Source organism: Mauremys mutica, chromosome 21 (genome assembly GCF_020497125.1).
Source record: "Mauremys mutica isolate MM-2020 ecotype Southern chromosome 21, ASM2049712v1, whole genome shotgun sequence".
Taxonomy (NCBI): Eukaryota; Metazoa; Chordata; order Testudines; family Geoemydidae; genus Mauremys; species Mauremys mutica.
Window position 1 is genome coordinate 13,626,937 of NC_059092.1, and position 26,284 is coordinate 13,653,220.

At 44.4% G+C, this 26,284-nt stretch overlaps 1 protein-coding gene across 3 annotated transcripts in view; it reads left to right on the top strand.

Moving 5' to 3' along the window:
* KAZN (kazrin, periplakin interacting protein) overlaps positions 1-26,284 on the top strand; it is a 723,135-nt gene that overhangs the window by 538,665 nt on the left and 158,186 nt on the right. The gene's annotated exons all lie outside the window — the stretch shown is intronic.

The window sequence follows — 26,284 nt, forward strand, 5'->3', positions numbered from 1 at the left end:
TATGAAATATGACTGTCCTGTTGCTAGTTTCAAAACTGTAGTGATCCCTGTACGGTGATGGGATTATAAAATCCAGTTTGCGGCGTGCTTGGCTTTAAAGCAATGGAGAGGCAGTTCATTCTTTGCCTCGGGTAATCTTGCTCTCTGGCTTTGCTTCTGATGAGGCTGGTTGCAGTTTCATTTAATGCACATTAGAGCTTTCTTTTTTCTGAACTGTTTAAGACTATTTGTAAACTCCCCCTCTGATACTGCCGAGTTGCTCAGCAAATGGGTTAGAAATAACTGGCTTTTTTGTAGTTTTTATACTCTCAGGTTGAAAGATTGGCTACAAATGGGGAAATTGCTGCATTTTTTCAAACCAAGCACCACCACCAACGCAGAAAGGAAATTACAGTGCTGAGAAGATACATGTGGTGTTAGGTTGATTTGTGTCTAGTTAGCCCATCTCAGGTCATTACAGAAACCTGAGAAGAGACGTTTAAGGTTATAAACTGCTTGCGAGCAGGCTGGAAGTTTACAAGTTGACCCTCTGTTTGAATTGCACGGTGCTTGTGAGTAGTTCAGATGTGGGGCTACAGGAAGATGTAGGTGAGGAATTGTATCCAGGCTGCCTGGATTGTGTACGAGGTGCGCTCTCATTCAAATGCAGATGAACCTGTGGATCAGATGAAAATCTTAGCATAAAGTGCCCCTAAGGAACTTGGGCCAGTTCCTCAGCTGATGTAAATGGATGGAGCTTCATTGCTCCGGCCCTTTATTTTGAGTGGAAAATAATTTTGAGTCTTCGCAATATTCCAGTTTTCCTGCCCTATCTCCCATATTCTCTCCTCCCTCCCCCTTAGCCCTATCCCAAAGTACAGTCATTATGAAACAGTCTGTGGTGGACTCTGTCCCACCGCATAAGGAACCTGCCAATTTCCGTTCAGACTTAGAAGGCTGGGAATGTGTAGCCAAAATGAGAATCTGATTGCCTGAACGGTGAACACATCATCCTGTTTGTTTGTTTTTTAAAAAAGCAGATGCAGTGAGTTGGTAAAACACAGGAACTGGGCAGTGTGAGTTAACTTGCAGAGTAGGGTTTGTACAGGGTTCAGCCGCTTCGTGCTGAATAGAGGCTGGTGTGACTCCCGTGATAGTGCGATAATGTGTGTGTGTTATCTAGGTGTACTGCTGTAGTTGTAATAGTCTACATTGCATCTGCAAGGGTGCATATCCCTATATAGAGATATACACATGTGCACTGTGGTTGTGAATATAATTTCTGAAAACTCCCTGTACATTAGATTTGTAGAACGGTTTAAGCTCCTGAAATCAAAGGCACTATAGATAATAGTAATGTACACACATACACATACACAAAGGATTGTAACATAGTTGACCGTAGCTCTGACTTCATGGTTGTCACCATGCTTGACAACTTTCTCTTTTGGAAATAATGGGGATAAAACCTAGATCTTCCTGGTCTAAAAGCACCAGAATCTTACTGCTTGAACTACAGTAAGAATTCTGCTGAATCAGCCATGTGACATACAGGTGAGCAATCTTGAGACCAACCAGTAGCACGGGCGGTTCATTACAATTTAGTGCTGTGGCTTATTACGTTACTCCAAGTGTTGTCTGTGATATGAGTCAGTTTGACATCGTATCTGTAGTACTGAGAGTCTTTTTGGAACTTGAAACAAGAGCAGACACTGTTTTCAACAGAAATATTAGAAGCTTTATATGATTAAAAACCCTAAAAGGAAGGGTTGCTGCTTGGATTTGGCTCTCAAGTTCCGAGAATCAGGCCACTTACTTATTCAAGTGTCTGAATATGGAGTGGGGCGCCTCTTTTGGGGATGAAAGCGCTCAGCTTTGGAAGGGATCCTTGAAGATATCATTGAAAGTCAGTGGGAGCATGACACCTGCTGCTTAGTCTTCAGAGACCTTGACCATTAATCCTAGTTGGTGTGGTAAGAGGGACTAAATCAGTTTACATTCCCATGTGAACCCCCTAACATTTAGTGGACATTTGTAGAGTCTTATTTTCTCCAATAATTTACCTCCCCCCTGTATTCAAGAGATTTTTAAACATCGTGCTCCTCCTTCACCATCTTTATAGAGTAGTGCTTGATCCTCTTAGATACTGTAATTAATGGGCATTGAGGGCACATTGCAGGATTAGGATCTTAGTTACTTTGCTTTTTGATAAGCAAGCCACATGAAATTCCTGAACAGATTAAATATCATCCATTTCCCCTCTCCCCCGCCCCCCCCCCCATGTGAATTTAGTTACAATCTTAGAAAGCTTATTATTAGCTTCGGTCAATGTCTTCCCTCTATTAGCCGGTGTCCGTTAGAGATGGACAAGCCAGGCAAGAAGCTAACGTGCATAGTTCTGGCTCTGCCCAAGCCTTTGACCAATGCAAATATTCTGGCAGTTCAGTGGTTTCCTCTAGACATTTCTGGCCCAGCATAGCTGCCCATTTAAGTTTAAGCCCCACTGTCCATGGATTGTGCAGTGATCTCCTCCTTCCATCTTTCCACCTGCTCAGTTCCACTGCCTGAAAGCCTTGCACTCTGTTTGCTTCAGAGACTTTCCTTTGCAACTCATCCTCTGTCTTCTGCTTTTCATGTGGAATACTTCAGCTTTATCCTTAACTTTAAAAAGACCCTCATTTAGACTTTATTTTAAAAAATTACGAAGACTAGATCCAAATATTTCCATGACATTTCTTTTGGTTTATTTGCTTGCCCCTGCAGCAATTTGCTAGGTCAGGAGAACCTGAAAGTAAGGTTGTCTAGCAACTGACTAGAGGCAAAACCGAAACTGACTAGACCATTTTATTAACAGGGCTTGAAACCTCAGCTTTCAGCTGGGAAAGGCATTCAGCTTTTACACAAGTCGTTCCTCAGAAATTGCCTACTTAAAATTAGCTCAGGACTGAAGTAGGAGTGGGGATGAAAGCAAGATAGTAATCAGAATGGTGTGATTTTATAATTCCAAAAGCAGGCCCGGGGGGACCACGGTAAATGCTTTCCGGCCAGTGAACCTTTTCCAAGCAGTGGTACTGATTATTAAAGAAAAACAATGTGTTTAATGTGGCTAACGATTGCTTGACACGCCCCAGCTTATATGTATTTGATTTTTCTCAGCACTATCATAAGACTAGAATGGCCTCAGCCCATTCTGTCTCCTTGTCTTCCCCATTTGTATAAACAGCACATGAACACGCATGCATTAATTCTGAAATTATGTTCAAATCCACTGAGTGATAAAATCCCCCATAGCCACTGTTCCTGCCTCCTTATAGGCCTCTCTTTAATCTATGAAAGTGTTTCTTGCACCTGCTTTTCTGAGCTGCTGGTGCGGGGAAGGAGGAGGAGTCCTATATGACAATAAAACAGCCATTATTGTCTTTAACTTCCACCCAAGCTGTGCTTGGAGCCTCAGCCAAAATAGTGTTGTCTTTTTTAGCATCCCCTTGCCACTATTGGCACCACTTACTCTGATCCATTTTGTCTATACTCATCCATAAAACAGTTCTATCCTTTTCTTTTAAAATTCCTGCTTGCTCTCTTCATCCAGCCAAGGCTTAGTTCGCATGACAATAAATTTGCTTATTCACCTTGAAAAGCTGTCCCTTGAGCCATGCACTCATCCCTGTAATAAGTGATGATAAACTTTTCCAAACCCTCTTTGGCTTTAAATCCCCCTCCTCCCTCTGACAATGTTTATTGTGTTGATTAGGACACTGTGGAGAAAGGGGGGGGTATGTTTTCATTATGTGTTTGTAGAGAGGAAGGCTGGTCCACTGGTTAGGGTGCCAAATAGGCCATGGGAGATCCAGATTCCCTGCTCTGCCACAGATAACCCATGTGACCCTGGGCAAGTCACTTAGGCTATGTCGGCAAAACTTATGTCTCTCAGAGGTATGAATATTCCACCCCCCTGAGCATAATAAATGACACTATCATAAGCGCTCGTGTGCACAGCGCTGTGTTGGCTGGAGAAGCTCGACATAGCTTCTGCCGCTCACAGAGGTGGTTTTTTATGCTGACGGGAGAGAGCTCTCCCGTCTGCACAGAGCGTCTTCACCCGACGTCTTCATAGAGCGTCTTCACCTGCAGCGCTGTACGTATAGACATGGCCTTAGTCTGAAGATAAATACATTTAATATTTGAAAACACTCAGATACTGCAGTGCAGGGGGCCATAGAAGTATGACAGATGGTTTGTATATACCTAGCACAATGAGACTCCTGGGCTCTGATAAGGGTCTCTAGGTGATACCACAATACATATAATAATCATAATAATAAGAAGAATTACCTTCTATTTAACCCTTTACTCCCGTCACCAAAATTCACTGTTCTCATCTTCACTAATCGATATGCTGTCCCAGCAATTTCCTCATATTGCAGATAGTGCGGCTCCCTCTGTATGACTGAGTATGGACCCTCTGTAATATACTGTACTGCTCTGTGTTTTCCATAAACAGTCACAAAAGGTTGTGCTCTGAGAGCCACCCAGCTGCACATTCGCCCCTCTACACCTATTTATAAAATATCCACTCTTAGCAGCAGTTGGTAATCTCATAGAAAACACAATTGTGCATCCCCTTGCTCGATTTCCAGAAAACGTGTCATCGTTTGTTTTTCTTTTTAATGATCTCTGATTGTTTCTCTCTCAGTATCTCGCATAAATACCACAGGCTGCTCCCCGGGACTAGCTTGTCAAACCTCTTCTGCAAGAGCTATGACCTTTGCCCCAGCAGACTAATCCAAGTCCTGTGAACTTGGTCTCTCTTGTGCGTCTCTATTGGAATGTCTGTGGACCCAGTGCAGCTTATATCCCTGTTTGTCTTTGTCTTGTTTATGTCACAGAAGTGGTCATGAAAGCTATCAGATCGACTGCGTCTGTGCATGAACTTGAAACCGTGCGAAAACTGCGTGATTTTGAGTTTCCTTCTAAAATCACACTGCGTCCTAGTGCAAGCTAATCTAGGCAGATTTATGGGTTTTGCATCAAAATTGGAAATGGCTCAAATGCAAAGTGGACAAACTTCTCCAAGATTTTTGGGTGTGCTTGGATTAGGCACTCGGGTAGGCCTGTTAGAGATATTGAGGGGCTGGCCAAAAAGTTTGCACTTAATGTTTTAGGAGCATTTTGTTGAGTCTAAATAAACACATTGTGCTTCCCATTGGATGATCTCAGAGGAGTATGTCTACACTGGAAATGCTACAGCCGCACAGCTGCAGCGCCAGGCTGTAGACACTACAGCGACGGAAGGAGCTCTTCCATCTGGAGGTAGTAGCCAGCTTGTTGACCTAATGGGATCGGTTTAGGTTGGCTTAACTACATTGCACAGGGCGTGAACTTTTTCTCAGACTAGAGCAATGTAGTTAAATGACCTAATTTTGTAGTGAGACAAAGTGCGTGAGATAATAGCTATGATTGGTCCAGCATAAAAGATATTGCCTCCCCCACCCTAATATCCTGGGATCAACATGGCTACAATAACATTGCAACTAACTTTGTACTGTAGACCAGGCCTCAGTGCGCTTTGCAAACATTAATTAAGCCTCACAACAACCCTGACAGGTCACTAACTCTTATTACCCCATTTTACAGATGGGGAAATGGTAGCTCAGAGAGGTTAGAAAATAATTTTCCTTAAGATCGCACAAGAAGTCTGGGGATTATGACCTGGCTCTTGACTTCCAGTTAGCCATAACACTAGATTCCCCATCTTTTTAAATGGGGGGCTGAGGGGGGGACCAAGTGAGACTAAACCAGAACAGAGGAAGTCTATTAACAAATTGTGTAGTTGGATATATATGGCATAGACTGAATACATGGTGTGGGATGCTATAAAAAGTGTATTGACGCTTGTCTTGGAGAGACTAGCAGAGCGTACTTGTGGCTCGGTGTAATGTGGTCATGACAAAATAGTAACACTATAAACTGACCCATCGCATCTCTTATGTAGCACTTCATTGGCCTTTTTTCCATGGGTATTGTCCGCTTCACTGCCTCTGCTTTCTTTGTGTGAACGTGATTTCTTTCTCAGCCAGCTGAGAACATTTAAACAAACAGCTCCAGCAGGAAGGGAGGCATGTCTTGATCAGTGTCTTTGACGTGATCAGTTAGGCTGTGTATTCCTAATCGCCCATAAACAAAATGTTCTGTCCAATAGCAAAGTGCTTGATGCAATAAAGAATTTTACACCTTATCTGTGGAGTTCATTTCACTGTCTGTGTGAGATTCCATTATGAAACACATAACCAGTAATGTGGTCTCAGAAAAATATAGATCAGTTATTTCCAGTTTGGTCACCAAACTCTTCCAGTGGCCTGAACTTCAGAAAATCCACAGCTTCTACTGAAGTGAACTGGCATGGTAAAATTTGATCTATTGCTTGGTTTTCATGTGTTATGGAAGTCGACCAGTATTATTTCTGGCTCCCGCTTAGCTGAGAGTGTTACACAAAGCCTGCATGTGCTCACAGAAAACTTAAATTTTTAATTTTATAATATCCTACCATCTGCTTGAGTAACATTTTATATTCAGTCGGAGTTAAAACATATGAACAAAGACAGTTTTTGAAGGGGTTTTTGTTTTTCAAACTTTATTCTTCAGGATTACAAATTAGAGCTGGCTGAATGAATTTCAAAATTTTGATGACAAAATGGAAAAAATAATCAGCATTTTCAGGATTTCTTTCCCCTTTTTTCCACCAACTCTGTTAGCAACCCAAACACAACCACAGTGTGCTTGTAGAGAAGAGGCAGTGTTTCCATAGAACACTGGACTGCAACTCTCGGGAGACCTGGATTCTGTTGCCAGCTCTGCCACTGGTTTCCTGGGTGACCTTGGGCAAGTCACTTCACCTCTCTGTGCCTCAGCTTCCCCGTCTGTAAAATGATGCTATGTTCCTTGTAAAGCACTCTGAAATCTACTGATGAAAGTGCTATATAAGAGCTGGCTATTTATTTACTTATAGTATTTATGAAGCCAGGGAATGCAATTGACCTAACTAGTTTAACTGCCTAACTTGACTGAATTTACTCTTTGTATTTCAAGGTTTTTAAAAAACCAACAACACTACATTAATGCAGAGTTAAGGTTGCTTGGCATTATGCCATTCCCTTGCAGAATGCTGAGTTGAGGTTGCAAAATGCAAAATTTTGAAAAACAGGAAATGCAGAGTTAAGGTTGCCCATGTAACCTTAACTCTACCCTCTTTCAGCACTGCTCCAAAACACTTTGTTAACATACATACCTTTATGCTGCCAACCCATAGTCATTGGAATTATATGACTGGAAGGGACCTTGAGAAGTCATCTAGTCCAGTCCCCTGTACTCATGGCAGGACTAAGTATTATCAAGACCATTCCTAATAGGTGTTTGTCTAACCTACTCTTAAAAATCTCCAATGATGGAGATTCCACAACTTCCTTAGGCAATTTATTCCAGTGCTTAACCACCCTGACAGGAAGTTTTTCCTAATGACCAACCTAAACCTCCCTTGCTGCAATTTAAGCCCATTGCTTCTTGTCCTATCCTTAGAGGTTAAGAAGAACAATTCTTCTTCCTCCTCCTTGCAACAACCTTTTATGCACTTGAAAACTGTTATCATGTCCCCATTCAGTCTTCTCTTTTCCAGGCTAAACAAACCCAATTTTTTTCAATTTTTCCTCATAGGTCGTGTTTTCTAGACCGTTAATCATTTTTGTTGCTCTTCTCTGGGCTCTCTAATTTGCCCACATCTTTCCTGAAATGTGGGGCCCAGAGCTGGACACAATACTCCAGTGGAGGCCTAATCAGTGTGGAGTAGAGCAGAAGAATGACTTCTCGTGTCTTGCTTACAATGCTCTAGGCTAATACATCCCAGAATGATGTTCACTTTTTTTGCAACAGTGTTACAATGTTGACTCACGTACAAGCTCTTTACTTCCTTTTACAACCCGTTCACTCTCACCCACAGAATCCCCTCTAACACCATTAAAGGACAAAAAGGGGGAAAAATGGTTTCCAGTCCACCTTCCCTCTACCCTATTTAAGCAATTCCTCAATATGCACATGCTCATGCTGACCCTTGTCACTGAGATTCTGGAGGTACCAGAGCCTGGCATACACCCACACACTTGGCCAACTCCCCCAAAAGAGTACCACATGCATATAATTTAAGAACAACGTCACAGCCTTTTACTCCCTTACACTTCCTCACAGGATATCATCACCGCCTACTCTTTCAATTAGCCATCATTAAAGCATTAAGATCATCTCTCATTCCACCTCACTGCTGACAGTATCCCTTATAAGAAAAGCTTTATGCCCTGTTACTGACACAACCTACACAATACCCAATAGCAGTGATACATACGGCATCCTGAAGGTACCCAGGCATCTCTTCCCTTTCCAAACACACACACGAGGGTGCAAAACATAGATCTCCTCCTATCGCACTCTCAGCTCTGTCACACACTGCAAAGTAATCCACACATCCCACAAACACACCTCTACCAAGCAGAGCAAACTACCGCCTCTGCAAGTCAGTAGAGCGATGCCTGGCACTGACCACACTTGCTCTACCTGGAGCACATAGAATCATAGAATCTCAGGGTTGGAAGGGACCTCAGGAGGTATCTAGTCCAACCACCTGCTTCAATCAGGGCCAGTCCCCAGACAGATTTTTTGCTCCAGATCCCTAAGTGGCCCCCTCAAGGCTAGAACTCACAACCCTGGGTTTAGCAGGCCAATGCTCAAACCACTGAGTGATTCCTCCCCCCACATGCCGATTATAAATGCTTAGACTGCTCTGATATCCCAGCTCGCTACTGACAATACGCTTTGTTATAAGACTCCAGTGCCTTGCTAATTGGGGTTTTAAGGGTTATTAATTTTCAGGGTATTTTTAGCAATTTTTCACTCCTATGTAAATGTCCAAAAATCAGGAGTTTTGCCTGGGAGGGGAGCTTTTCCTTTGCTGTGAGAAGATTTTGTTTGTTTTTTAGGTGTTTCCCCAAATTCTTGTCTACATAGGATCTATTTTAATTTGTATTATATGTGTAAGAAATGACTTAAATGTTAGTTGTTATTGACTCCCTGCGTTAGCATTTAGTGTGTTTGTCCCTGGTGAGTTTTACCGTAATACTGTTTCAAACAGCGCCATGGTAAAGCACATTAGGAAACCTTTTGTGCTCATCAGCAGGGTCGACATGGACCTGTTAATGTGCGACATGCCAGTGCCCTTTAGAAATCACACCCCCATAGTCGATAAGCAATTAGATACAAGGCAAGAAGCAGGGACTTTGCCTGTATAAACAAAGTGCCCTGGGAATGGGGTGAAGTCAGCGGAATCTCAGTAACCATTCCTGATGTTTTTCATTGTTGATTGGCTAAACCCCAACTTGCTTTTTTTCCCCTGCTCTCGGGGGTGTTTTATTGGTGTTGATCCGTTAAAACCTAAAATCAGAAGCCCTAATTCTGCACTGAAATGATGCCTGCTAGATTCCAAAGGTAAAAATGCAGCTCTTCCTTTTGCTCACATGGATTGGAGGGTGCAAAACATGGATTTAGTGGGGTGCCATGCACTGCCCGGGGCAAAACTGAACTCAGTGCAACCCCAAACCCCTCTCTCTATTCCCCTCCGCGGCCCCATAATGTCCCTCCCTCCCATTCTCAGGAGGCATTCATGTGTCTAATTTTTTCCCCAACAATACTTTTATTATGTTCCCTCCAAAATAAAATTGCCGCCAGTGACTTACAAATTGTCCAACCTCCAGCCACTCAGTCTAAAACTCCTTTCGTTTTAGGTAGGGACTTGTGATTAACGTATCCTCAGTTACGTTAATTGAAGGGTGAGTTGTTCACAGCTATGAAACGCAACAAGGTCTGTGATTCATGCTGCCATTAGGACCTCAGTTTAACTGTGGAAAGGAAACTTGTTTGCAGAGCCTGTGACACAGGAACCCATCGGTCAAATGGCCCCAAATTTGGATCTCTAACGCTGCCCTGTGCCCCTGCAAGGCACACCAAATTGCAACGCATTCTGCGTAACCGTTCGGATTTTAGAGCACTTACAAAAGTTAAGCCTTAAGCGTATAAGATGAAATGGAAACCCTCAGGCCATTTTTCTGTAGTGGGCCATGCGCACTGTAAAAATGTATATTTTCTTAAATATTGTTCTCAGCTTGGGCCCCCCAAAGATTTAGTGGGTGTCATGCTCTATCTGGGGTAAAACTTGCCAGACTGAGACCATTTGAACCCATATCACATCCATAGTTTGATCTCTAGCGCTACACACAAAAAACCCCCAAAACCTAGAAACTTTTTGAAAAAATGGCTATTGTGTTGGGGCTTATATCTCTGCAACCCCTGCTTCAAATATCCCAAATTTAGGTCATTATCCCTGCTTTGTGGCACACCAAATTTCAACAGAATCCAACTAATCGCGTTGGTTTTAGAGGGTACCTTTAAACAGAAGTAGCGACCTGCCACTTTAATAGCCAGCATTAATGGAGTAACTAAGTCTGATTTCAATACACTTTTAGACCCAGATTAACTAAGGTATATGCCTGATTTTAATCACATGTGGGGGATGGTGTATCTCATGTGCTTAGGTACATCACTGAATCAAGACCCGAGTTCTAATAATCAAATGTGTTAGTAACATAAATAAGATTTTTTTAAAAAATCCCTTGTTTGCCAGTCCGTGGTTTCCCAACCGATGATCATTCTTTTCATAATTATTTTTCATGACTTCCCAAGTTCTAACTTTCCTCCCAAGCAGAAAAAAAAAGTAGTAATAGTTTTGAAAGCCAGAACTACTCTAAGAAGAGTAGAGAAGGGAAATGGAGGGAAGATTTATTTAGTCTAATTCTTGCTAACACCTATGTTGGCTTCTGGTCATGTTGATCTTGAGACTGCATACCAACTATCCTATTATCTCTGCAAAGCATATTAGAAAACTATACATGTGTAGTGAGACTGTATTACCGAGTAGTAAGTGGCATGAATTTCCTGTAAACAGTCCCAAGCTCGTACTGTACAGACTGTCTTTGGGGATGAGATATAAAGTCCTGTCTCTAGGTGGTAATTAGTGATGACTTTCTCCTTGACATCCATTTTTCTTCTCTGTTTGGCACCGGATTTTCCTCTTCCACAGAAGAAATGAAGGGAGGCGGAGACTACATTTCTCTCCATTCAAGTGCTGAATAACAGGAATATAGGTCCCAAATCAGTGTGAGATCTTCACTGCCCACTTAAAACCCATTGACTTAAAGTTAGGCACGCATATACTGCCGTGCTTTGAGCACAGGCCGCGGACAGTCAGCAAAAAGTATAACCTCCGCTATTCAGGCTGGACAGTGCAGGTGTGAGGGAAAGATTGTACCGCCTCAATAGCTCACTCCCAGAGCACATTTTCAACAGACATGATGTAATGAGTCGCCTTCCTGTGACCCTGCGGGGTCAGGTACAGTGTGCTTTAGCCTGGGTCCAGCTGTAATGGGTATGTCAGGGATTTACCCACTAATCAATTCAATCCCTTCGCTACATTACAGTAGCTCATTTGAATATTTGGAGGACAGTCTTGATGCGGATTTTTAAAGCCCTGGGCTGCATCCTGCGGTCTTTAATCTACAAGCACGGCTGAATTCAGGTCATATTTCCCCCGTGAGCTCTGGGATTGAGTCCTTGAGGTGCTGAGCATCCTCGTTTGCTTTTTCAAACCAATGGAAGTTAAGGACGCTCAGCACTTCTCAGGATCAGGCTCATTATGTGGAAGGTCTGCTGGGTGAAATTGCTGCTTGGTACATGAAGCCGCCCCATCTTGGTCATAGAATCACAGTAATAGAAATGTAGGGCTGGAAGGGACCTTCAGAGGTTATCTAGTCCATCCCCCCATGCTGAGGTAGGACCAAGTATACCTAGACCATCCCTGACAGGTGTTTGTCCAACCTGTTAAAAACATCCGATGATGGGGATTCCACACCCTCCTTTGCAAGCCTACTCCAGAGCTTAACTATCCATAGAGTTAGAAAGTTTTTCCTAGTCTCTAACCTAAAAGCACATAGACCTTATCAGTAACTTTACAGAAAAGACAGGCTCCAGTTTGCATTTTCATAAGTCCCCACTACACAGTGTGTGTTCTGTAGACATTCTTCTAGCCTAGGGTAAATTGCTAAGCGAAGAATACTACTACTGTGCCGGCACTGAAGTCAGTAAGAGCCCTGCCAGCATACGGGCTGAGGGATATGGCCCAATGACCTGTTGTTTAGGTTTGTGCATGAACTGTATCCATTGCACAGTTTTAAAGCTCCATGAGGCTGAAACTGAAATGTCTCAGTGCAAATGTTCAGTTCTTTTATTCAGTACATTACTGTACCTCTGGAAATTTCCCCTCAACTAGCTTGGCCTGTGCAAGCTAGACTCTGTTCTCTGATCCCTGACTCACATCGGAGAATAGATTCCCACCACACACCCCCAACAACTTTCATTCTAGGACGCCCATTTCCCAAGCATGGGTTTTGTGAAAGGGAATTGCTCCTGTATGTGTTTAATATACTTTTTAAAATACGTGCACAGAGAAAAATACACCGAGAAGCCACATCGAATGAGTTGCACAGATTCTTTTAAATATAAATTCAAATGGGGCCAGATCTAAGGCCAATTGAAGTCAATAAAAAGGCTTCCGTTGGCTTCAGCGGGCTTTGGGTCGCATCCACAGGTCATAAAGTGTGCGTAGGTGATTCATTTTTTTTCTTAGAAAAGTTCTTGTGCTTTTGTAGAAAGGAATGGGATTGTAAAGGCTCAAGATTTGAGACTTCATTCCTAAATGCCCTTTTTTATTCAAACCTTTTCAAAAACTATTCCATTATTTACATAGATAAATCTATAATCACCAATCAGATCTTGGAGCATAAACTATCTGGAATCCTTCTCATAATGCCATGTAAGTTTAATTATGTAAACTAAAATATAGTTAGCTGTTAATTATTTCAAAGTTAATTGTAGCCTTCATCACTTGATCTAGAAATCTTTTATATGCATTAATTCCATAGCTATCTATTGGTGACGTTTTCAAGAGCTGAGGCATGAACTGCCATGAAACTAGGGGCTTGTCTACTTGGGGAAATTGACTAGCATAGTGCCGGCAGAATAATTATTCCACTGTAGCTATGCCAGCATAACTCCCCTGTGTTGACACTTTATTCCAGAATAATTACTCCACTCAGTTTCCCTGTGTGCTGCAGCTCATAGGGAAGAAGATCCAACTGAAAGAAAAGAATGCAGAGTAAAGCATTTTTAAACCTACTGCTCACATTGGAATTGTTCCACACTGGTTTATTGGAAAGTGTGAAAAAGAATCTTATTAATTACAAGCGTGAACCACAGCTCACTCAGTTTTGTCACCAGCTGCAGCCTGAGGTTTCAGCGTTGATTTGCCCTAAGTTAATGCTCACCTCCTTCTCGAATAGCTGATTAGGAGTGATCAGCATTACTGAGAGCATCGCTGCAGATGTAAAAAGTCCATTCACTTCCTGTTTTAAAATGAAGTTGTCGTGGAATGTTAGTGAGAGAAGCTGCATGGTGCTGAGTGGGGGTTCCCATCTCAAATGGGTGAGGTGGTCTGCCCAGAAGGAAATGTTAGCTACACTTGTTGAAAATCTTTCTTCACTTTTGAGGAGCAAGTAAACTTTTTGCTGTTTTGGGAGAAGCTCAGATTTTGTTGTAAACACTCTGGGATAGTCAATTATATAGTCAAATGGGACCATTTGGAAATATAAGGGAAAAGTGGAAGTGTGCGTATAATTGTCCAACTGCCTACAGTGACGCTATTAGAAGACACAGTCTAATAACAGGTTTCTTGGCAAAGACTCCCCCTCCTTCCTCCCCCCACAAAGGCTTAAATTTAGGCTTCTAAATAATTGGCTTGCTTTTCAAAAGTCCCAAGCTCCCAGCATCTCCCATGGAGATCACTGGCAGCTGTTGGGTGCTCAGCACTTTTAAAAAAATCCGGTAATTTAAGTGCCTAAATAGAGATTTAGGAGCCTAATTTTGGGTTCCTAGGCCATGTGCATCATAAAGATAAACAGGGAAATATAGGCATAAGTGATCTTCTCGATTTGGTTTGGAAGCACTCCTTAACTTCACCAATGTTAAAGGGGAAAATCCCTCTTTCTAAAGTCTAGTCATTCTTATAATGTGCTTCATGCAAATAAAATCGCACTGCTCTGTATGGTCTGTTAGCCTGTGATTACAGTTATAATGCAGTGGGAACTTGTTGGGAACCAATTACAGATGTGTGTTGCTTCTGGTAAGTGAAATAGAAAAATGCTTTGGAAAAATAACTGAAACCATTTAACAGTTTGTATAATTTTGATCAATGAATCCTTGCCCAACTGTGATTTATTAAAAGCTCAATTTATTCTGTCCGTGGCCTGCCTGACACAGCACTGACTGATCTGTAGTAAGTGAAAATGTTTAGTGAGGAAAGAAGCACTGATGGAGGCTAGAGCATGTTAATGTAGATTTTTATTGAAATACAAAAGGAGCATTAAACAGAGGGGGAAACTAACCTCTCCATACACTCAGGGCTTGTGTATATCAGGGGTTCTTGGCCAGAAAGGACCATTAGGATCATCTAGACCAGTGCTTCTCAAAGTCGGGCTGCCACTTGTTCAGGGAAAGCCCCTGGTGGTCCGGGCCGGTTTGTTTACCTGCCGCGTCCGCAGGTTCAGCCGATCGCAGCTCCCACTGGCTGTGGTTCGCCACTCCAGGCCAGTGGGGGCTGCGAGAAGCAGCACGTGCCGAGAGATGTGCTGGCTGCCCTTCCCGCAGCCCCCATCTTGGTCCCACAGCCTAGGAATTATGGCGCTCAAGGAGCCTGAGTCTCCCTTCCATTACCCCAGTTTTAAGCTGGTGTACCACGCTCACTTCAATGATGTTTCCACCCCATTACATCAGTTTTATGCGGGTGAGAGTCAGGCCCCCGGGATACAGGGTCAAATCAAGCAATGAGGGAAAGAAGCACGTACAAAAGAGAGATAAAAAGAAACAAAAAGCAGGTACAACCCATAGGTACCTCCAAGCCTGGATTCCTTGGCTTACGAGTCGCCTCAGGTCTTTCCTTCACCAAACACTGGCCCAGATTGACTTCACTCTGGTAACTCTTTTTTATACTTTTCCCCCAGCTTTTCCTCCTCTTAAAAGGGCAGCGTGTTGTCACAGAGCCCATCTCTAATTTTAGCTGGGAAGGAAAGCTATTTTCCCCAACTGAACACCCTCGGGGTCTGCCACAGAAATGCCAAAGTTTGGAGAAATATTTCTCTGTGGTACAGGAGAAATAATATGTGGCTTGGAGAACCGCTTCTGTAGTAATGAGAGCTGGTTCTCCTGGGTTTGTTTTGCGTGCGCTAATCAATCATTTTCCAAGGAATAACTAAGAATAGCTCTTGTCCTAAGTACCTCATATAATTACCAGCTGTTGCAAAAATAAAAGAAATTGCATCCTAGTTGTTACCAGAGGAAAAGGTCTGGATTTTAAGGGTATTTTCTCCATCAGTGGTGGTGATTTGTGATGGAAAAGCTGATTGTAGGATTGTCGGTGTTGGAGGAAGCAGGTAGGGGAACAAACCCCAGAATAACAATGTCCATTGCAGTTCAGCGAGGAGGTTCCCTAGCAGAGCTGTTGGGGAGGAAACTTACACAGCCCCTGACTGTATTCGGTTGACTCTAGCCAGACCTACCATACATGGGATGGTCTCCACATACGCTTGTGCTAACGTTTAAAAAGTGTGAATTCAAACTGATGCTTTAGCTGTCTGTGTGTGGATATGCCTTTCAGAATGAAAGTGGCTGAAGTCAATTTAGCTCAGGCGTTCTCAAGCTGGGGGTCATGACCCCTCAGGGTGTCATGAGGTTATTACGTGGAGGTCATGAGCTGTCAGCCTCCACTCCCAAACCCCCCTTTGCCTCCAGCATTATAATAGTGTTCAATAAAAAAAAATGTGGTTTTAATTTATAAGGATGAGGGGGTCACACGCAGAGGCTTGCTGTGCAAAAGGGGTCACCAATACAAAAGTTTGAGAACCACTGAATTTGATGATAAATCAACTTTTAGGAAACCAATTTAGTTAATTAAATAGGTGCAAGTTTGTGCGTAAACCATCTCAAAGTCCCTCTCATTAATGAGCACTCAATGCCTATTGAGGTAAATGGGAGAAACTTCCACTGGCTTCACTGGATGTTGGGTCAGGCCTTAAATTCATCCAAGACATTATAAAATATATTATCTGGTCTAAGTTTGGCCCTAAAATATTTGGCCTTAAATATATTTGCGCATTTTCAAAATGGCTGATGACTGAATTTGTTCTTCTCAATGTATCTAGCCTCTTTGCTGGAAATTTGTCAGTAACCGTAGTGTGGGAAAATTCACTAGAAACAAGTTGTTTTCCCCATGGCTCATACCCAGGGATCAACTTCCAGATGACAGCTTTGATTGCAGCATGTTTGGATATGGATGCCTGCTACTTGTGTCCTCTTGAATGATCCCAAATGCTGGAATTTAGGAGCTGAATTCACACCCCTGAGAAACTGTAACGTTGCATTGGCAGGATATCACAAGCTGTCACGGTGACCTTGGACACTCGTTTATGGTGCTTTTTCTAGGAATTCAAGGAGCACTTTGGACTTTAATGAAATCCCCAGTCCAAAGCTCGACTGTTCCTAGTTAGTGATTTTATTGCTAAATAATTTACAGAGCCCGTCTTTGCCAATTTTCGTAAGGGAAACATTTGAAGTATGCAAAACATTTTGTCTTCCTGAAGCAGCTGCTCATTTGGGATGGAGAATAATCCAATGTGCCCCCTCTTCTCAGTATATATCCCTCAAAAGTTGAAGCACTAAAGCAGCATGTGTGCTGTACAAAGTGAAACTAACTTTCAAGATGTTTTAGAGCAGTGGTTCTCAACCTGTTTATCATTGTAGGCCGCAGGTTGAAAACAACAGCGCCCCTCCCCTCCCAACTGCCCGCAGTCCCCTATGCCCAGCACCCCCACCCAGAGAGGGGCCAGGAGCAGCCCTGGGCACGGGCTGGGCAGCTGGACCCTAGGATCGGGCGGCAGCCGGACCCAGATTTGAATGCCGCCGTGCCGGGTGTGGACGGGCAGCTGGGACTCCCAGCACGGGGCCAGGAGCAGAGCATCTGGCATAGGCCAGCAACCAGGACCTGCAAAGGGGGGCCAGGAGCAGAACCCTACCTAAAACCTGGGGGTGTTGCAGAACCCCGGCAAACCCCTAGTTCCCAGTGCCCCCCAATCCCTCACTGCCCGGAGCACCCCCCCCCAAATAAAAAACCTACCCACAGACCCACTCTCCCACCCACTATGGCACTCATCAGCCCCCTGTCTCCCCCTCGGCCAGTCCCGCCCCCTGCCAGCCCAAAACAGCACATTTTGACACTTTTTTTTTAAACACACAGCTGGGCGACATGCGGCCCGCAGGCTGCGGGTTGAGACCCACTGCTTCAGAGAGATTGACAACTAAATCTTTAGTGGGTCTTTGCTGGCATATTTTTTCTCTTGTTCTCCATATTGTAAATAATGATAACTGGCACAGCCATCCAATCTATCTACCCATCTCTGTCACTGAGGCCAAGAATTTAGCAACATTCAAGCAGGGAAGAGATCTTTTTATGGCTAGTAAGTATATGCAGCGGTATAAAAATTAATGTTTAAAAAAAAAGCTTGGAAGGCATATAAAACCTCCTGGTTCAGGGTTTAAGCCAATCTCTGACTATTCGGGGCTAGGATCAGACCTTAATGGAGGGACAGATTATGCCACATCTACTCTTGGGGGGGAGTTATTTGTAAGTTCCTCTGAAGCAGCTGATGCTGGCCACTGCCAGAGACAGGATACTGGATTAGATGGACCACAGGTCTGATCCTGTCTGTCCAGGCCTTGTTCATCACTGTGCTGTCTGAGAGCCATATAAGGATTATCATCACCAAAATAGGTCTGTGGTCTCATTTCTTGTCAGTGGGACTCTACTTTTCCTTTCTCATTCATCTCTTCTTCCTCTTCCTCCCATAGAGATTCTCCATCTCCCTGCTCAGATCATCTCATACCCAGGAACTCAGTTTTGAAAACATTCAGGTCCCATTCCTTCCTCCCTCCCCGTTTTTTGTCCAGTTTCCCTTCCCAATTGCCCTTCCTGCTGTCGTATTTCCAGGCTGACTGACAGCTGGAGGTACCAGAAATATCTCTCTGGCATGGATAGCTCCTAGGGGGCTACATTGCCATTCCCTACCTCATATGGGGGAGAGGAGGAAGGCGCTGATCCGCGGGTCCACCGGCGAGCGGGAGGCACTGGAGTGTGTGGAGGGGAGCTAATGGGGGGCTGCTGGCCCACCCTAGTTCCAAGCCCCCACCCGCAAAACAACGTTATAAGCGAAAATTGTACAACTTTAAAGGAGTATGTTCCCTAATAGATCAGTGACATCATAACGAAACAGCGTTAACCGGGAGAACGTTAAGTGAGGAGTTACTGTATAGATCTTTCTGTGAAACGGGTCCACTGAAAACCGGTTGCTGGGTATCAAAGATGTGTTTGAGCTGTTCTGCCAGTGTTTGAACCATGGTGCTTGTCAGAAACACTGAATGCCAACTCTGTCATCCTCTGTCCCTGTTACATTTCCTTGTGCCGAGTCGGTGGCAGTTATTCCAAGAGCTTATGGGCTAATGGAAAACTTATTCTTAAAACAATTTGTTTACCTAGCAGCTCTTTTTAGAAGTTGGGAACAAATAAAAAAGGGGCAGACGCCAGGATTTCTGCCTCCTCATTCTCTACGCTGGAGCTTTGACTATGCTGGAATCAGAGTCAGGGTGTGGATGTAGGGAGGGAGAAGAGAGTAATTGTAACTTTTAGATAAAAGCTAGAAATGTAACTGTTTTGCAAATGAACTCTAACTGCAGAATTTGCATCCTGATTTGAACTATCCTCTCCTCACAACATTTCTGGGATGTTGCTTTGGGACAAAATATTCTTGAGACTCACGGAGTCTGAGGTTTCAGCGGGAGGCTTTTATTTAACATCAGCAATGTAATGGATGAAACCAGATTCAGTGTCTGCCTCAGAGAAACTCTAAACTCTGTCTCAGTGTCTCTCTCTAGCCTCCTTCGCTCGCAGGACCCACAAGATGGTGCCCTTTCAAAAGACTATAAGGATACCGCTGACACAGATACTCCTTCACTCTCCCGCCTCCCCAGACCCATGGGACGTGCTTTATAAATTAGGGGTGGGGAAGTGGCGATATTGAGGACCCAGCCCAACCCTGCACCCCAGCTTTTAACTACACCACTTCGTAAGGCTCAAAAATATATTGGCTGGTCAACATTTTTCCCTTCTATCTCCATAGAGCTCTTCACCAAACCTGCAGTGGTGGCCACAGAGCAACACTGGGCAAGGGAAGGTGCAGCCCTCTTTAAAGTTCTGTGGCCCGTGTCTCAGCACCAAGCTTGGCTTCTTGGGTTTTGATCATGCAATACACACAACACTCCAAGTTATGCTTCAGTGAACAGGGTGTTAAGAATCTGGGCTGTGCGCCCCACGGGTTCCTCCACTGCAATTTCTCCAGCTGCCCTGGTGAAGGCAGGCCTGCTGTCTCCTCTCTTTTAACGAATTGCTGCAGACGCATGCCAGTTTGCTGTCACCCCCCTGAGTGACAGCCCCTAGCGTCTCTTCCACCCACCTCCATCTGGGAGCCTCTCCTCGTCTCTATCAGCAATCAGGGCCAGGAACTTCCAGAAACCAGCTGCTTGACTGTCATCTTGAGCTCTAGAAACCTGCTGCTGTAGAATTACTGGTGCCCCTCCTGACCTGAGATGCCTGCCAGAAACAAAGAAGGGAGGTTTGGGGATTTTTTTTAGATCACTCAAGTGCATTTCCAAACAAGCCTTGAATGCAAAGAGATTCAAGCATGTAAAAAATGTAATAATTACAGATGTGTATATCAGTATTACATGCGGTTTTCTGAACAGCAAATATCCTTCTACTTAAGCTTCCAGTGAGTGGGGAAAGGAAAAACTTTAGCTTGGAAATAAGAATCTAATTTTAGTGCCAGAGTTTTTTAATTTCCATCCTTTTTATTGTCTGTTCTTTTAAGTCTACATCCACCCACAGCCTTGGTTCTTCCCAGCCCCGAGTTAACTGTGCATAGCTGTGTTTCTAGTCTCAAACACTCTGTATGAAACCATGTGGCCTACAACATTTTTAGAAACGAAAGGTTTATTAAGACTCAGGAAGATAATTGATATGCAGCACATACACGTATGCGAGCAACTCTGTGCTGAAAGGTGCATTGAGAGAGTAAGCAGAGTTGAGAACATATTTAGAGTCGAGAACAAAGACTCCACAATGCATGGGTAATATGGATGCTGAGCTGGATAATTTTTGTCTGGTATACAAAAGATTTCAGTATTTTTTTTAACATGTGTTTTGTGTCTGATTTTTGTGATAGATTGTGATTTTTGTCTCCAACGCTGAGAGTTTAGGCTGGTCAATACAGCACTGGATTCGGAGTTGTGAAACCTGAGTTCTGTCCCTGACTCTGACACTGACCTGCTGTATGACCTTGGGCAAGTCACTTCCCCTTCCTGTCCTTCTTTCCCCTCCTCGCCGTTGTCTGTCTTGTCTACTTAGGCTGTGAATTCTTTGGGGACAGGGATATTGTGTGTGTGTGTGTGTGTGTGTGTGTGTGCGTGCGCGTATACATCACCCAGCATAATGGCATCCTTGTCTCGGTGCCTCTAGGTTTTACAGTAATGCCAATAATTAATCATGCTCTGCACCTCTGGGATCCTTTATCATTGGTAGTCACCCTAAAGTCAAATCTTCTTTCCCAGTCCAGCTGCACAGGTTTAAAATAAAAATACACAACTGTCAGCATTCTTTATAACTGACACCCAGCGAAAAAGGCCAGTGCAATTTGGTGAGATACCTTGAAATGATCATTTACTGCACAGTTGAATTAGAATCAGTTTCATAGATAAATCTCTAAAATTAACAGGGGTACGGGGGAGGGGGAGACGACAAAACCAAAGGACTTGTCTACATGGAGAAATCGACTGGCATAGTCCAGTCAATTTCCCCATGTAGACAAGTCCAAAATCAAAGGAACCATCAACTCTTACAGTGAAATCTGGAAATCTCTATCAGACATCACAGATGTATATAGAGAAGTATAATATATGTTGTATATTTCCTTAGGAATTCCCTGTGCATTTCTATGGTTGGATGCCTCCTATTTTTCTCTCTCCTTTTGTATCTCCTATTCTAATGACTCTTTCTAAAAATCCAAAAATGTGTGGCTTATAAAAAATTGCCTTAACAGATGAGAAGACAATGGCAGGCCTGTCTGCTATAAGAAGTGTATCATCTCTTTGTCTTATGGTAGCTGAGGTCCCACTGTACCTAGACAGGCTGTGTGTGTTACGCCCCACGCTTTGGGCAATCAGTGCGTAGTTGATGAGGTGGGTAGCATCAGACACAAAGAAATGAAATGTGAAGAAGGTCCTTGTGGGATTAGGAAGGACCCAAGGCGGTGATGTGTTGGAGAGGACTCTTGGGAGCAAGCCCCTCTTAAAAATTTTGCTACCAAATCCAAGCCAGCATGGTCTGACTCTAGTGAGTAGGGTACTAGACTGGGAGTCAGGTGACCTGGCTTCTGTTCCTGCCTTGGGCACTGAACTTCAATGACCTGAAGCAAGACTTTCCCTTAATTGCTTCTGTTTCCTTTCCTTTCCACTTCATCTCTCTTGTCTTGAAGACTATAAACATTTTGTGACTGTCTCACTAGTTGTTTGTATGGCACGTCCCACGGTGGGGCCCTGATTCAGTTAGGGTCTGTAGGAGCCACCACAGTACAAATAATAAATTGAAGGTTAGCGTAATTCCTCTGCCTCAGATGGAGTCACCTCTATCTATGTCAGATCATCCCAGCCTTCTATCTCCGGAGCTCTTAAAATTGCTTCTAGCAAAGGCAAACATTTTGCTTCCAGAACAGATTGCACCAAGAGCCAGGCACAGAGGCCGCCTTGTTTCCTCTAAGAGCTGGTCCACACTAAGAAGCGGGGTCGAACTAGGGTACGCAAATTCAGCTACGTGAATAGCGTAGCTGAATTCGAACTACCCTAGTTCGAACTACTCACCCGTCCAGACGCCGCGGAATCGAAGTCCGCGGCTCCAAGGTCGACTCCGCCACCGCCGTTTGCAGTGGTGGAGTACCGGAGTCGACCTTGGCGCTTCCGGAGTTCGAACTATCGCGTCCAGATTAGACGCGATAGTTCGAACTCCGAGAAGTCGAACTCACCGCGTCGACCTGGCTGGTAAGTGTAGACTAGCCCTAAGACTGTCTTTACCCTGTCCCCACCTGAAATGCCACAAGCTGAACTTTGTAACTGCATTGTCAGTAAACACCATATAGTTTTCAGGAACAAAGCATAAATATTTCCAGCCAGTTGCACTTGGTATCAGTTGGTTTCCCAAATGTTTTTGTTTAAATGGAAGGAAGAAACAAACTAACATATTTCCTAGTTCTTTAACTCTTTTACGCATGTGCGTGGTTCAAAGTCAGTGTGAGTCTTTCTGCTGACTTTAATGGCCCTTAGATGAGGCTCAGCAGCTCCTGTATCCCAGTATAACGAGCACAAAGGAAACTGAGGTGTCCTGGATTTAAAATATTGGCCATATGTTGCTGGTAACAGTGGCATGGGAGTTTAGGACTTTTTGGAGGGTGGTGGAAGTTGTGAAAAGTTTTGCACTGGCCGTGCTCATTTCTGAAGAGTGACAGATGCTGTTTCTCACGTGGCTTTGCAGAGCGTTTGACGCCAGACACCGATGCAGCTACCTGTTCAAGACCAGGATGGTTTGTTAGCAGGGTTTGTGCCTCACTCTTGTGGTGGCAGAGCTCTGTCTAGGTGCGTGCCACCTTGTTACCTTTGACCTGCAGGACAAAGGAATGGCGCCGTGTGCCTGTGTGGTGCTGCATTGCAATGTTGTAACACTCCTGCAGTGGAAGGGTGGGGGTTGATTGCAGCACATGTAGACGTATCCAAGCTAGTTTTAATCTAGCTAGTACAAGTACCTGTAGCAATGAAGCCAGGGCACCACAGGCTTCCACATGGGCTAGCGCCCAAGTAAGCACCCAGGGTTCTGGGCAGACTTTTATAGCCCGTGTGGAAGCTGGTGCTTCGGTGGCTTCACTGCACTGGTACCTGGGCCAGCTAGATTAAAGGTGGATGGAGCCGCATTTCCACCAGATAGGGGCGTGAGAGTTTGGAACCTCTGCATTTGGGAGAGGAAAGCAGCACGCACACAATCAGGTTTCATCCACTCTATATGATCCCAATCCTGCAAAGTGCTGAGTACCTCCTGCAAAGTGCCTGGCGCCCTCAGGTTCCGAGGACGCCACCGCTCACTGGGATGTGGGTCCTGTTTTAACAAGCCACCCCCTTGTGGAGGTGAATGGTACCGTGACTCGCTGTGAGTTTCCTGATTGCTACGTTGCCTTCTCCTATTCGTGCATTGCCTGTCTCATTTGGTGTAGGAACCAAGGCGGGGGATACGAGTACAGTACTTGCCTGTGAGACTCCAAGGACAGCAATTGAGCAAACATTTCAGTGTATCTGCATGTGATGTGTGCCTGCACCTGCACCGTCGTGTACGCTGTTGTGTCTCTCGCACTGAGAACTGGTTTGTTTTCAGGGAAGGCAGGATATGGCGTTTTCAGACTAAAATATGTCGTGATGGCAGATCTGACTCACTGTCGGGTAGCAGGTAGTTTGCTTCTGGCTAATTACTTGCAGCCTGCTACGTAGCAGGACAGTAGTGTGGTGTTACGGCCACAAAGGGTGTTTATAAATTTCAGATCTAGCTGAGCAACCGTAAAATTTTGGTTCTGTCACCCCTAGTGATTGGGAATTGAACTGAGGATTTCATGAGCCTCTACAGCGGGAGCTAATGGGCTGAGTCTCCGAGGCGGGAGCTGTAGCATGCTTGTTTCCTCTGCGGATCAGGCGCAGAGGGTGACCCGTGTCCAGAACAGTGGGTTTACACGGGCATAACGAAGGGGGAGAAGTGATGTCACACGAAGCAACCCAAGGCCTGAGAAACTGGCTCCTACCTATAGCCTATTTCTCAGTTGAAACAGAGCCCAATGGGCATTTTTAAATCTTTGCCAAGTGAATGTAGTGCTGGTTGAAAGGTGCTGGCCTGTTTAATTTCTGGGATGGTGGGCAGAGCCCATCAGAGCAATGAAAGACTTTCCCCTTCAGGTGAGGAAGGACCGCAAGACCCAGGACTTAACCAAGCATGGGGGACAAAGAATACAAAAACTGGAGTGGGGTGCAGGTTATAAGGTCAGAATGAGGGGACCGAGAGGGGACACTGACAACACTGAAGACTCATCCCTTTATACGCACAACATAATTGGTAGTGACAGCATAAGTGTGAGCCTCCTATCCGGGTGCCAAAACCTCACCGTGGAGGGACCACCTCAATCCTGGGGTTTCGTCTGCATGCGCCCGGATAAGATTGCCAATTAGTGCTCGGGCTGGGGGGTGACTGAATGGGAGACCTGCCAAACTCATCACACACAGGCCACCCAAAAGCCACCTGATGTTAATGGGCTTTTGTCACTACTGACCTGTGGGGAAATTTTAACCTTGTCGCCAAGAGGTGAAAGGTTCAGGGGGAGATTTTCAAAGGCCCAAGTGGCATTTAGTTAATGGGAGTTAGGCTCCTAGCGCCACTCAGTACCTCCTTGCCATGCAGTTCCCCTGGAAATAAAATGCCCTCAATTTGCAAGTATAGTCCAGCTTAATTAAATGCTAGTGGGAAAAGCAGCAAGGGTGAGACTTTGTAAAGACCAGAGTGGGATGAGAATTGGGGGTTTAGAATTCCAGGGGCCAGCATTCTCCTCTGATTTACACTGGTGTAAATCTGAAGTGGGTCCACTGAGGTGTTGGAGTTACTCCAGTTTCACTCCAGAATCTGCCGCCTAGTTGGGAGTTTTGCTCCTGGAAATGTGTCGCAGGCAAAACATTCTCTCCGTGTCTCCAGGAGGAGGGAGTTTTGCTTTGCAGCTGGGCAGACCCATTGAGTAGATCTCTGTTTAGGAGTTTGCACTGTTGGGATGGGATGGGTATTACATGAAAAGATCTGGCTTTTTTAACGCTAATCTGGGAGCTGGCGAACGTTCTCACTTGAGTCCTGCCAATCGCTGTGTTAATGCCCTGTTGATAGGTCCCCAGGGCTGGGGTTCAGTTGTTAAGGACACCGGGAGGCTTCAGTCACAAGACTGGCAGCCTGCTGTTAAAATATGCAAACTCTCAGGTGGAGCTGGCCTCTGTCAAGTGTTCTGTTGTGTCCCAGGCAAGGGAAATAGCCACTTCAGCTGCAGGACTTGCCCTCCCTAGCATGTCTAGTAAATCCCACACTGCTGTGTTCCAGGCACGGATTCAGCCAGTGGTGAGGTTCTTCTTTTTCACATATTCAAAGGCCAGAAGGGACCATTGTGAACATGTAGTCTGACCTCCTGTGTCACACTGGACATAAAATTGCCTCCAAATAATTCCTGGAGCAGATGTTTTAGGAAAACATCCAATCTTGATTTCAAAATTGTCAGTGATAGAGACATTACCATGATCCTGGTAAATTGTTCTACTGGTTAATTACTGTTCAAAATGTGTGCCTTATTTCAAGTCTGAATTTGTCTAGCTTTAGCCTCCAGCCGTTCAGTCGTGTTATACCTTTCTCTGCTAGATTGAAGAGCCCATTGTTAAATATTGGTTCCCCGTATAGATCCTTACAGACTGTAATCAAGTCACCTCTTAATCTTAGAATCACAGAACCATAGGGTTAGAAGGGACTGCAAGGATCATCTAGTCTAACCCCCTGCCAACATGCAGGACGCAGGACTTTTTCTTTGTTAAGCTAAATAGAAAAACTCAAGGAGCTCAATCACAATAAAGCAGGTTTTCTAATCCTTTAATCATTCTTGCGGCTCTTCTTTCAACCCTCTCCGATTTTTCAAAATGCTTCATGAATTGCGGGCACCAGAACTGGACGCAGGATTCCAGCACCAGTGCCAAATACAGAAGTCAAATAACCTCTCTACTCTTACTCAAGATTCCCCTGTGCATGCATCCAAGGATCATATTAGCCCTTTTGGTCACAGTGTTGCATTGGAATCTGATTATAGGCCGCAGCCCCCGAATCTTTTTCAGAATCACTGCT